A 14,209-nucleotide genomic window follows, 5' to 3' on the forward strand; every position below is an offset into this window, starting at 1 on the left:
CAGGAAACACACAGGCTAGCTGATAAAAATAACATGCTGAGGGGCCCCTGGTTGGCTCGGTGGGATAAGCCTCCGACTTTTGATTTTGGCTCAGGTCATGATGTCCTGGTCATGGGACTGAGCCCCACATGGGGCTCTGTGCTCAGCGTGGAAGAGTCTGCTTCAGATTCTCTCTCCCTCTCCCTCTCACTTGTCCTATCTCTCTTTCTCTCAAATAAATAAATAAATAAAATCTTTAAAAAAATATATGTTTAGCAAGTGTGGAGGGAAGCCAAAAGGGAGCAGGTGTGCAGCCTGTGAACTGGGAGGAGTCTGAAATCACTCTAGTGACCCAGTTGCTATGACGATTCTGCCTTAACCTATGGATGTACTGACTTCCATGAAGAAAACTAAACTGTTTGCCTGATTTCTACTAGAGGTGAATGATGGGAAGCCAAGGACAACTGGTATTGGAGGCCAGAAGCCTGGAAACATAGCAGCAGCTGGGAGGATGGGAAGCCATATTATGGGAGGGGAAGACACACTTGGTTTCTCAAAGGGTTCTGAGCAGTCTGTTTGGGAGAAATTACCTGAGATATGAGGCCCTCAGATTTGAAATACATTTGTAGAGCCCCTGGAATATTCATAGAAAACATCCTTCTAACTTTGGCAGCTGAGCAGGGACTGCAGAAGCCCCCTTTTCCCCTCATGTGGAGTTGGCCTCCTTCCATAGTCCAACTGCCAAGATTTCTGTCAGCTTCTGGTGGTGGCAGTTATGCTCAGATTCTGGATTATTCTGAGAAGAATTAATTAATTAATTTACTTATTTATTTTAAGACTTTATTCGTTTATTTGACAGAGATAGAGTGAGAGAGGGCACACAAGCAGGGAGAGAGGGAGAGGGAGAAGCAGGCTTCCTGTAGAGCAGGGAGCCTGATGTGGGGGCTCAATCCTAGGACCCCAGGATCATGACCTGAGCCGAAGGCAGACGTTTAACAACTGAGCCACCCAGGTGCCCCTCTGAGGAGAATTTAGGTGTTAGCACACTCAACTTTGTTCCTCTTCTAGGCCAAGGCACTTCCAGTCCTCACTTCCTCAGAGCAGCTGTCTTCTAGTGGAGGAGACGGTTAGTTAGCCAGTTAACACACGGTCACCATTAAGATCTTCGCTGGTTCTGTGACGCTCAGGAGTATCATCACACATCATGACCAACAATAATAAGAATACTGATTTTAGCCTCTTTTCAGGGATTTTTCCTCTTTCTTTTTATTTCCACTTAACACTTGGAAGCTCTAGCTTCCAAGAAAAGTCTCTCTCTCTTTTTAAAGATTTTATTTACTTGACAGACAGAGATCACAAGTAGGCAGAAAGGCAGGCAGAGAAAGAGAGGGAAGCAGGGCTTGATCCCAGGACCCTGGGGTCACGACCTGAGCCGAAGGCAGAGGCTTTAACCCATTGAGCCACCCAGGCGCCCCTAAGAACATTCTCTTTGAACATAAGGAAGGGAAACATCTTCTGTAAGCACTTGTAAAAGCCTGGTGTGGGCATATCCTCTAATTCTGAGAAGGAGTACCCTTAATGCAGGCTCAGCACAGCCCTCCAGAGGAGGCTAACCTTAGCTGGACAGGAAGAAATATTATTTCTAGATCATTTGTTTCCTTGATTCATTAAGAAGAAATACGAGGCAAGGCTTGAAGTTTCTCTCCCTATTTGTTATCAAATAAGCAAAATCCTCAGAAGTTCCTCAATAGCGGTTTATGTGGAATGGCCTGATCAGGGGGGAGGCCAGCGGTGTGGATGGTGAAAGAAATCACCCAAGGCAGAACAGAGGAGATAGAAGTTTGTTCATTTACTCATTTTTAAGATTTTATTTATTAATTTGAGAGAGAAAGAGAAAAAAAATCATGAGTGGGGTGAAGGGCAGTGGGAGAGGGAGTCAAGCAGATTCCTCACTCAATGGAGAGCCCATTGTGGGGCCTGATCCCAGGATTCTGGGATCATGACCTGAGCTGAAGGTAGATGCTTAACTGACTGAACCACCCAGGCACCCCAGAAGTTTATTGAATACACTGCAAGGGAGCAGTGGGCAGAACAGCAGAGGAGAGACAATCTGTCAGGAGGAGGTTGGGGGGCTATATTAATGGTGTATATATATGCATATATATGTATATATACATATATACACACATACATATATATGTATAAATATATATATATATTATACAGTATGATGATTTGACTAATGTCTGCTTGCCTCTAAAAAATAGGCGGGAAATGCTTTGAGGGCAGGACCATATCTGGTCAACAATATAATATTGTTTATTCCACTCATTAATTGCTACAATTCTTTCATATCATGTATTTTCTATAGGGCTGATCCTGTGCTGTGCCTCTTTCTGCTAATCCCCAAATGGGTGTTGCTGCCTAGAATGATATATGAAGTTGAATTAAATGGATTTCCATGCAAATAAATGGATCTTCTTATTCTTTCACAAATTTACAAAAGCAAAATAGCAAAGTCATGTTCAAATGGATTGAAAACTCTGTTAGTTTTTCTGTCATTTTCCCATTAGGCTTGTGGTCACTTTATCTGGTCCAGACACATGTATGTCTCATCCCATGATGAACTGAAGAGTTCTTTATTACATTCTGCATCTTCTGCATCACTTTGCCAACCTGCAAGCATGGAACATTGCTCAGAAGTACAGCAGAGTGGAAATGCAGCTGAAGATCAATAAAAATTTACAACCATGACTGTGACATGATTTCAACTAAGTATATTACTGTCAGAAGATCACTATTTTATTTTGGTCAACAGCATTTCTATGAACTCTGGTCTTTAGCCGCATTATAAATTCCATAAAGGAATAACCTAATTAGTTTCTTTTGTAAACTGGGGGGCAAGAGAAAGTCATCGTGAGCTCTCAGCTTACTTGAAATATTTATTATTACTTCTGAGTCTAGCAAAAAGGCCATCAATTCTTATATACTTCATTTTGATTAATTATATCGCTGGAGATCACTTACTTGTCCATGTCATTTTTTAAAAATCGCATTTCAGCTACCTGTGTAATGAGGGAAAACAACACATAGCATTTTTCAAGCTTGTCTGATTATTGTTTGTTGAATATACAAATATGTGCTTAGTCTCCTTTCCTGAAGTAGAAGGCTTCTGGTAGGAATAGTCACCTAGTTGATGACATCCACTCTCCAATGTTGATAGTAGCTTGATTATCAAGTTAGGTCATAATGCTTGGATTATTTGTGAAACAGTTTTAGAAGTCATCCTGTGGAACAATTCTACAGATAAATGAGGATCCTGACTGAGGTGTGAGGTGTCAGAGAGAAGCAGATGTGAATCAACTCTAATGGTTATTCATGTGTAACATTTATTAAATTTGTTTTTATGTGGTTCAAAGCAGTTCAAAAGTTTGACGTCTCATTATTGTTTTGGTTTTTATTTCCAGAGTTTATCTATGTGCAGGGAAGTCATAATGCTGGGCTATCTGTCTGAGGTTAATCTCTTGCTCCAGAAGAATAAAAACACGAGATCGATAGGAGTCTGATAATATTCTCTCACCACTCCATCCCCTCTGCAGAGTTATGTAAATCTTTTGATGTACTATTCAAGGTACACGATTTTTTCCAGGTCCCTTGGAGGTGACTTCATAATGTGAAGAAGCTGTAATGCTCTAAGAAGTAAAGGAACAATTGATTTCTATGACTTTAAAAATTTAACACTGGGAGGAAATAAGTGAAATAAAAGATAATAAACTTTCCCTTCCCAGATTTGATTTTAGCCACACTCTGGTAACAGAGTCCAGATCATGAAGCTTTATAGGTCAGTAAGATTCTTGATGGAGCTATGTTCAGAGTATTGAAAATCCTGATGAAAATCATACATTTGTTTCCATTAGGGCTAATAATCTAACTAAAATATCAGGGTTCTGAGCTTTGGGCTAATAAAGCATTTGTGAGCTCTTGTTCATCTCATGTACTTCTTTTAAGGATTTTTTTTTAAAGATTTTATTAATTTATTTGACAGAGAGAACACAAAAGCAGGGGGAGCAGAAGGCAGAGTGAGAGGGAAAAGCAAGCTCCCTGCCAAGCAGAGAGCCAGATGTGGGGCTCAATCCTAGGACCCTGGGATCATGACCTGAGCTGAAGGCAGATGCTTAACTGACTGGGCCACCCAGGCGCCCCTCATTTCATATACTTTTATGTATTTCTATTTTATTCTTTGGTCAACAAAAATTACAAAATGATTTTTTCTTGAAATTTATATTTGATGGGCATATATTTCACACATGCAGGGTCCATATGCAGAAAATTATTTAAAGAAGTCGTTTGTGGGGAATAGTTGTTGAATACTTAAACCACAACATCTGCCTGCTACGGTGATGAATGATATGAGTTGTTCCTGAGATGGGGCCAGTCCAAAGGGCCACAGAGTTCTGGGTAGATTCATTTTATGGAGAGTTAGCTGCAGAGAGCTGATTGTATTTCAGACTGGACTTCGACTCTCTGTCAGAGAAAGCAAACCGAGGCATGGCACATAGCATCATCACAGTTGTGTACCCTGAAAGGGTTGAGGAGCAAGGTTTGGTGGGAAATGTTGAGGAGCATTTCAGAGTCAGCAGGATAGCTCTAAAGCAGTATGTCTTCTCTCATCTGGAACTCCCACAAGCACTGTAGGCCTCCCTGCCCCACCCTACTCCCTCTCCAACACTCTCCAACTCCAATATTGTTGAGAAACCTGCCCAGCATTTAGTGTGGCCACTTCCTAATTCTCAGCCTGCCCACAAAGACCGGTGATCAAGGGTGTCTCTGGTAGACACCAAGTGTACTTTTTATTTTATAGTTGACTGAATTAAAGAATATTGCCTAAAAGTTTATTTTTTATTAATTAGTTTTTGATGACATATAATGTATTATTTGCCCCAGGGGTACAGGTCTGTGAATCGTCAGGCTTATACACTTCACAGAACTCACCATATCACATACCCTCCTCAATGTCCATAACCCAACCACCCTCTCCACAGTCCTCCTCCCCCCGGCAACCCTCAGTTTGTTTTGTGAGATTAAGAGTCTCTTATGTGCCTATTAATTTAAACAGAATCAATCAAAGCATCAGACACCTGGTTGTAAGGCTGATGTCAGTTGGAAGTTCTGCCCTGGTGAAATGTTATATACTACCCGTGGCTTCTGAAATTTGTAATATTAAAATCAAACATATAATGATGGTGACATTGCAGATTGTCACTTTTTCATGTAGGTTCCTTTTGTTATAATTTAAATATACAGGGAAGTAACACAGAATCTTAAAGTTAAATTTGCCATATTTACTTTTGACTTTTTTAAGTAAAAATACACCCATTAGAAATAAAGCTAAAATCCTGTTTTCCTTCCTCAGACCCCTTAGAATCACTTTCTTCTCAAAGATAATCACTTTTGGGAATTTATAAAATGCTTTTCCAGCCCATTTTAAAGTCTTTTAACCATTTTTATAGAGTACTGTTTTGAAAGTATTTTAAGTTTTACAGGAGCTGTATATATTTTTCATTCACTTTTACCACCCCCTTTTTACATTTTGCATTACGTGGTCACTCAAGGAATATGTATTTTGTGTTCAATGTTCTGGGCACTATTCTAGATGTTAGTGCTAGAGATTAACAAAATGATAAGAAATTAACCTGCCTAAGTGAAGTTTATGTGTTAATTGGGAAAGGACAAATAAATAAAGAAGTAAAATATGTTGGACAACGAGAATATTATGGACAAAAAAATAAGAAGGGAGAATGCAGAAGGATAAGCTGAGGCAGTCTGGGCAGAATGAGAGGAGCCCTGAGGACATCAAGGGAAATAGGGGCAGTGAGGTTTAGAGTTGCTTAGAAGTGAAAGGCTGGGATGGGGGCTCATTTGGAGCACACAGAGTTCTGGGATTTTCTTCTGATTGGATGAGATGGACATGTTGTTAAGATAGAACTGTTGATGTGTATGAACCTGGTCTGTAGACATGAACTACTGTAGAGCATTCCATCATGTAACTTAATCACATTTCATCTATATATTCCTTTACTGATGACCATTTGGCTATGTCTCATTATTTGTTTCTATTGTTGACAATATTGCTATGAAAATTCTCCATTCACTTCTCCTGGTATTCATGTGCAAGTTTCCCTGGGCTCAGAAATGGAATGGCTACCATTTTTGTCATGCACACTTTCAATGTTATGTACATTGATAAATTGTTCCTCAAAGTGCCCGTTTACATTTTCCCCAAAACATACAGACTAACACACATAGCATATGAAGCCATTTCCTTACAACTTTGCCCACACTAGGCATTGTCTTTTGAACTTCGGAGCCCTGAATATTGCAAAATGGGAGTTTATTTCTTTAATTTGATTTCTCTCTATACTAGTGAAGTTAAGCATTTTTTTCATTTATTTCTTGACCATTTCACTGCTTTATAAATTAGCTTTCATATACTTTGCCTGTTTTTACCTTCATGTTGTTTGTCTGCTAAATGATTTATATCAATTTCTTATATATTCTGGATATGAAGCCTTGATAATACACTTGGCATGTATCTTCTCCGAGTCTGTTCCTTGTTATTTATCTTTGCCTACACTGTCCTGAACTGTGTCCAGGTTTTAAATTTTGATATTGCCTGGTTACTTATCTTTTTTTAATAATTGGAAGTTTCAATGCCTTAAGAATTTTTTTGAATACTCCTATGTCACAAAGATATTCATATCTATCTATCAATCTATCCATCCATCCATCTATCCACCTGTCTATCATTTATCATTCAAGGTTTGGTTTATACATTTAGAGCTATAGTAGATGTTGTGGTACAGAGCCCAGAGTCTATTCCAAGTACTGTCTTCCAACAGCACATAGTATAATCTGTCCCTCAAATTAGCAAAAACGTGTTTTGCTCAAGATTCTGCTACCTCTTCAGAGATAGCCCTGCATTCAATTACTGAGTTTGTGTGGAAGGACAAAAGTCTGGCTCCTGGCCTCAGTTTGGGATTTCTCTAAAGGGCCAGTTCCACTTCCAAGTTCTTTGTGGGACTGATGAGTCCTCTGTGGCAATGAATCACAATTTAACCTCTCTCCTGCCCAAGTTTGCTTCCTTCCCTCCTTTATGCAAATTAAGCACCCATAAACCATGCTAATCTACATCTCAGAGTCTGTATTTTAGAAAACCTGACTTGTGATAATGGGCACAAGAAGTGGTCCTAGAAAACAGATTTAAAAACGGATTTTGGAGCTGAATCTTCCATCACCTGGCTGGTAATGATGACTTTTTTTTTAACACCATAGATGAAATAATGATAAACATTGCCAAGCAGTAGCCCAGTGACTTCTAAAACTTTCACTGGGGGGAGGGGGAATTGAGGCTGGAAGAAAATACACTGGTGGGTACAACATCTCAAGTGATTGAGAGGTTTAGGAGAAGTAGTAAGGAATTACAAGGATTTGGGACTTGAATGGTGTTGAGTTAAACTACTCCCATAATACTGCTGCCCTGGCTTCTATTTTGTGTTGGTCAAGCAGCCTGCAGGGGCCTTGAACTTGAACTGACAGCAGCTTCTGCTATGAGCTCAAGCCCTAGCTAATAGCCCACAGAGTCACAGGTAAATGTAAATTTGTGATATGACTCCTGTCAACTATTCCTGTGGTAAGCACACCCCCCATCCCCCTCCATCCCCCCCACCACCCCTCCACTGGCCCCGCCACCTAGGGCCTTCCTACTTCTACTCCTAAACTCCTGCTGGTTTTGGTTTGAATTGCTAATCCACTTTTAGTCCAGAAACCCCAAAGCACTCCACTGGCAGACCTTAAAAGAGCCATGTGCCCAGAACTTGACACCATGTTCTTTTTGCCAGCACCCTGCTTTGACCTCCTCTGTGCCCAGTACCTCCTCTAGGACCTGTGAATGATAAACTTCTCTATTTCATTTTTCTTTGTGGTCTTTTGTTGACCTGTCTCATCACCTCACACCCCACCCCCCAGGCTCTACTTCAGAAACATTAAAAAAAATCACAACAGATGGCTGGTGCTTGGGGCTATTGATAAATTAGAAAAAGACAAAGAAAAGCTGAAGACCTTTAATCACCAGTGAAGGCTTTGTGATAGCCAGAGGATGTCCTGGGTCATATATAAAGAGATTCTCAGCTTTTGCAGCTGGAAGACAGAAAAAAGCTAAAGATAAAGCCCCTGTTTTTGTTTTGTTTTGTTTTGGTTTTTTTAAGATTTTATTTATTTATTTGTCAGAGAGAGAGAGTAGCAGCAGGCAGAGAGAGAAGCAGGCTCCCCACTGAGCAGGTCCCAATATGGGACCTGATCCTAGAACCCTGGGATCATGACTTGAGTCGAAGACAGATTCTTAACCAACCGAGCCACCTAGGTGCCCAAACCCCTGGTTTAATGATCGTGAAGCTCTAAAGAAAACTGAATTTTCAGCCTTGGGAAGTTCGGAACACTAAGTTCAGGGCAGCAATGAAGGAGTGGGAGTCTAAGATTTGAGTTAAGGCACTCAAAAAATCTTGAATCCCCAGATTCTCCTAAATGTTTTAAGCAAGAATAAGTTGCCCACTCCTTGCTGAGAGTCTAGTGCTCCTTGTTTATATTAAGATGATGCAGAGGCCTCTTCGCTGGTGACAACAGTTGTTCTTCTCAAGATCTCCCTGGCTCCCCACCCTTTGAGCATCAGCAGTTGCTAGGGTGAAGTACAAGCAGGACCTAGCCAGGGAAGTAACTGCGACTGCTAAGCGGAGAATAGGACTATACCTCAGACAAACTACAGGACCTACCCAGTATATTTTAACAGGAGTTGGGAGAGTGTGTCTTGGACTATAACATCCTGAGAGTTCTGGATAAGGAGATGGAGTACAGAGTTGGACAAGGGAGCCTTTGATATGGGACTGTTATTCCTGATAAAAATAACACTCTGACAAGAGCCTCGGGAGTCAGTGCTAACGACTGTTTAGATTACAAGTAGAAAGAAGGGTCCCCAGAAAAATGAGGACATAGCTTTCTCAACATAAGAAAAGTCATTTTGCCTCCCCCACCACCCTGCCATCTTGTGAAGAATGTAATAACAAAGAGCTGCTATCAGGCCAGGAGATACCTAATCATATCCAAAATTGAAGATTGACAAGGTGGATATTCATGAGTTACCTCTGCAGGATCTAAACGCCTTTGAGAATTCTGATACTGTACCAACAGGTGCCAGAGAATCGATGATGCTGACCCTGCCAGCCCTCCTGACTTTGACTGGGACTCAGCCGCCTTAAAATGACCTTTGCCCGATTCTGTGCTATATTCCCTGTTGTACAAGCTCCCTCATGAATATGCATGAACCCCTAGCTTAAAACTTTCCCAATTTTGTCCTTCAGGGAGATACTCTTTGGGAAAGACCCTGGTGTTCTCCTTTACTTGTTGCAAGTAAAGTCTGTCCTTTTCCTATTCTTTGGCTTGGTTGTGTCTTCTGGCTCAGTACCCAGCAAGAGGGGAGCACAGTTACAGATAACGAGAAGACTCTTAAAAACTTGGAAAAAGTAAAGTACTACATCAGGTGAAGCAGAAATGCCAGAAACATTGCAGAGAGAGGGAGACAAGATAAAAAGAAAGAGAAATGAACATGTTAAGGAGAATGTACTATACATGGCTGGAAAAACAACGCATGTGCCTGGGAAACCCATTGGCAACTACATTCTATAGTAGGGTCCAAAGTACATTCTGTTTATTAAAGCAATAAAGAATGCACTTAGAGGAGGGACCAAAGTAATACTGAGAAGCCCACTGGCACCGTCCTCTTTTGACAATGGCTGATGGTAAGACTGGGCTCCTTGATAGCAAAGGAGATTTTATGATCCTAAAATAACTATGGGTCAAGGGGCTCAAGCTTCAGAAGAAAGATGGAAACAATTATAATGAATGAGAGTGTTATGATATTTATATCATATGGTTATTACCACCAGACCATATCCCTCATGTAATAGTACTAAACAACCAAGTAGACAGAGTGATATAGTCAGTTGACATTAACCACTTTTTTGTTAGGGCATACCTTAGAACTAGCACAATGGATAAAAAGCTGGAATTGCCATTATGATAGGGATAGATAATACACATAGAACCCAAAATATGGGCTCTCTCTCACTCAGGCTGATTTAACTATTGCTGTTATCAAGTGTCCAACCTGTCAACACTGGAAATCAACAAAAGATGAGTTCTCAGTATGATGAGTTTCATCTTTCTAGGAAACCAACTAGCCTTGGTAATGGGTTGATTATATCAGATCTTTTCCACCCTGAAGGGGTAGTAATTCATCTTAAAGGGAATTGACTTGTTTTACCTTTCCTGCTTATAGGACCTCACGCACCATTATCTAAAGACTTATAGACTATTTCAACCATAAGGATTCTGCATACAGTTGCTTCAAATGAAGAGACTAACTTTATAGCAAAGGAAGTAGAGCAGTAAGCCTGTACCCAAAAGATCTCTTGGTTCTGATGAGATTTCGTAGCTGGATCCCTCCATAGGAATTGTCCTCAGCCGAAAGGTGCTGCTCCCTCATATGTTCCTCCTCATCCTGCCCCCAACAGGGGCAGTCTGTTTTATAGTTCAGGATGTCTCTGAAAGAGTCTTCATAGGTCCAGAACCCCTATGCCTTTAGCCAAAGTGAGTTAAAGTTTAGCTTCTCTGTCTGATTCTTTTTCTCTTACTCCCATGAGCCTTCCCCATTCAGCCTTTTGCACACAAATTTAAGAGTTGTTTCCTGGGGAAACTGACCCACATGGCCCTCATTTAGCATTTATTTTTGTGTAGTGTGTTATAAGGATCTATTATTTTATTCCTTACAGAAAGTTGAGTGTTCTAAAGGTATTTAATATAAAAATCATCAAAAGATGGAAAGGCCCACTGATAGGTAACACCAGTACTATTATACATCAAGTGGTATAGACACACCTTTCCCTTGCCTTTTCTATAGACTAGAAATAGATTGATTTATTTGTTTACCCCTGTATTAATATCATATAATTATAATTCTTATATAATTATAATAAATATTATCTGTTAGGGAAGATCTCTTGCCTTTGCACATTTAATTTAGATTTATCTTGAATGGGACAACTGGGTGGCTCAGTTGGTTAACTGTCAGTCTTCAGTTCAGGTCATGGGCCCAGAAACCTCAGATTGAGTCCCTCATTGGGCTCCTTGCTCAGTGGGGAGCCGGCTTCTCCCTCTCCTTCTGTCACTCTCTTGCTCTCTCTCTCTTTCTCAAATAAACAAAGTCTTTAAAAAAAAAGATTTATCTTGGATATCCTTAAGCAATTATTATGCCACATACTATTTTAAATCCTGGTTTCAAGTTCATGAAAACATTGTTTGGATTCAAGTTATGAATGAATGAAATTTATAAATTAATAATGGTAAAAATTGACAGCTTTTAATATTGAATTTTTTCATCTATTAACACATTCTAAGTATATAAATGTATAATTTCCTTTTATGTCCTCCCTTTAGTTCTTCATATCCTTTCTGATATTCCTACTTACTTTAGTGTTACTATTTGCTAATAGTGCCATTTCTTTTTCTTTCTTTCTGGATTTTTGTCCTCTCTTGAGAATTCTGTCCAAGATATTTACCCTGGCTGTTTACCTTCCTAAGTTATGCATAGTGGACTTACCTGACAATTCCTTATTTCTAGATATCTCCTTTTTTGTCATAATGAAGAACAGTCAAATTCTGGGGGAGAGTCAGGTTCATGGCAGGCTGGCAGATTGGTGGGATATAAAAAGCAATATGAGTTAGACTCAGAGAGCATGAAATGCCACATCACTCAGCATTTTTAAGCAGCTGTACCGAATGTAAAAAGATTACATTACCTTGCATCCATCTTGGTTCTTGAATATTTTGCTGTATTGATTTGATAGTGGCCCTTCTTTGATTTTGCAAAAAGAAATTACTGAGCAAAGAAAACTTAACATAAAACCAGAGAGGTGTCACCTGCAGTGAAATAAAGGATTTCTTCAGAGATCCTAGGTTCCATGTAATTTTAGAGAAGCTGATATTGTTCAGAATTGATGTGTGTGGAGAAAGCCACTCCCTACCACTCTTTTTGATTTGGTATTAAAATCCGTCAAAGGAGTAAAGATTAGCATGTAAAATAGCTGAGCCAGGATTTAGTGGTGGATATTGAAAGATGTGAAAGATTTTTTTTTTCTAAACCATTGTAGAATTAACACATATGGTGTTTAGATTCACACTTAAAGTATCATATATCAAACTAAATCGTGAGTCAGATTTGTGCTGACTAAGAAAATATTTTATTATTGTCTTCCTTGAGATGAGGAGGAAATCTGAGGCTCTGAAATACATACGTGGGTATATAAATCCTGTCTTAAGAGTTATTTGGAATTTTACTTCTGGTTATCATGGAGTATAAGGGACTGTACTTATCATAAATGACTAAGAAATGGGGCACCATAAGTAAAACTCTTTTCAAACATGAAACAAATGCCAGTTCAAGACTTTGATCTCAGGAAAGGGGGAGAAGGAGATCAACCTTATCACTTTATTCTCTCAGATTTTTTCTTGGAAGAAATTATTGGCCAGTAACACAAAGAGTAAATCAATAGTCTTGCTGAGTTGAAGAGACAAAATAGGAATTCAAAGACTTTGAGGCAGCTACATTTTCAAGGGATGTGTGCTATAGAGGATACACTATGCAGGAAAAAAGCTCAAGAAATATACACAGACATCATATTATATCTTTGGACTGATAACATTTTGCACATGCATAGGGCATAAAACCAAGTGAAAAATCCTAAGAAAGGAATAATTACTGAGGAAATGTGAGTTATTCTATTTTCAGAGTTTATGCATGATTGAAAATTAAGTTTCTACTATGCTGAATAGAGAAACTTGACTGGATATATAGGGAATTCAGTAAAGACTCCAGATGGTCATGCCTTAGTCATGGGCTAAACCAGTTCTAGAGAAAAGATTACTCTGGTGCCATTCTAAAATGTGGTTAATAACAAGCCTCAAAAGAGCAAAAGTATATTTAAATAACTTAATTGCCTGCTAGAACAAAGCCCAACACTTCTTAAGGAAATATAATTTTATCAAGCATTCAAAAATGTAAAAAAATAGTGTCTACCATACAAACAAAAATTTCTGGATATGCAAAGACCTAAGGAAATATGATCAATAAAAAAAATTTTTTTCAGGTCAAGATGGCGGAGAAGTAGCAGGCTGAGACTACTTCAGATAGTGGGAGATCAGCTAGATAGCTTATCTAAAGATTGCAAACACCTACAAATCCAACGGGAGATTGAAGAGAAGAACAGCAATTCTAGAAACAGAAAATCAACCACTTTCTGAAAGGTAGGACTGGCGGAGAAGTGAATCCAAAGCGACAGGAAGATAGACCGCGGGGGGAGGGGCCAGCTCCCGGCAAGCAGCGGAGCAACAGAGCACAAAATCAGGACTTTTAAAAGTCTGTTCCGCTGAGGGACATCGCTCCAGAGGCTTAACCGGGGTGAAGCCCACGTGGGGTCAGCGTGGCTTCAGGTTCCGCAGGGTCACAGAAGGATCGGGGTGTCTGAGTGTCGCAGAGCTTACAGGTATTAGAACGGGGAAGCCGGCTACAGAGACAGAGCCGAGGAGTGAGCTCTAAGCTCAGGGTTACCTTGAACCGCTCGCAGGCTCGGTCAGCTCGGAGCACGGCCAGAGGCCAGGGTGACGGGAGCAATTGGGCGCTGTTCTCTGAGGCCACACTTAGGAATGGGGCCCCAGACTCTCGGCTCCTCTGGGCCGGAGACTGGGAGGCCGCCATATTCATTCCGATCCTCCAGAACTCTACAGAAAGCGCTCAGGGAACAAAAGCTCCCGAAAGTGAACTGAGCGGATTACTCAGCCGGCCCCTGGTAAGGGCAGTGCAAATCTGCCTGGGGCAAAGACACTTGAGAATCACTACAACAGGCCCCTCCCCCAGAATATCAACAAGAAACCCAGCCAGGACCAAGTTGACCTACCAAGGAGTGCAGTTTCAATACCAAGGAGAGCAGCGGAATTCCAGAGGAGGAGAAAGCAAAGCATGGAACTCATGGCTTTCTCCCCATGATTCTTTACCCTTGCAGTTAATTTAAATTATTTTTTCTTTTTCAATTTTTTTTCTCTTCTTCTGCTAAATTTTTTTAACTTT

This window comes from Lontra canadensis, unplaced genomic scaffold (assembly GCF_010015895.1).
Source record: "Lontra canadensis isolate GAN:19392208 unplaced genomic scaffold, GSC_riverotter_1.0 scaffold1, whole genome shotgun sequence".
NCBI lineage: Eukaryota > Metazoa > Chordata > Mammalia > Carnivora > Mustelidae > Lontra > Lontra canadensis.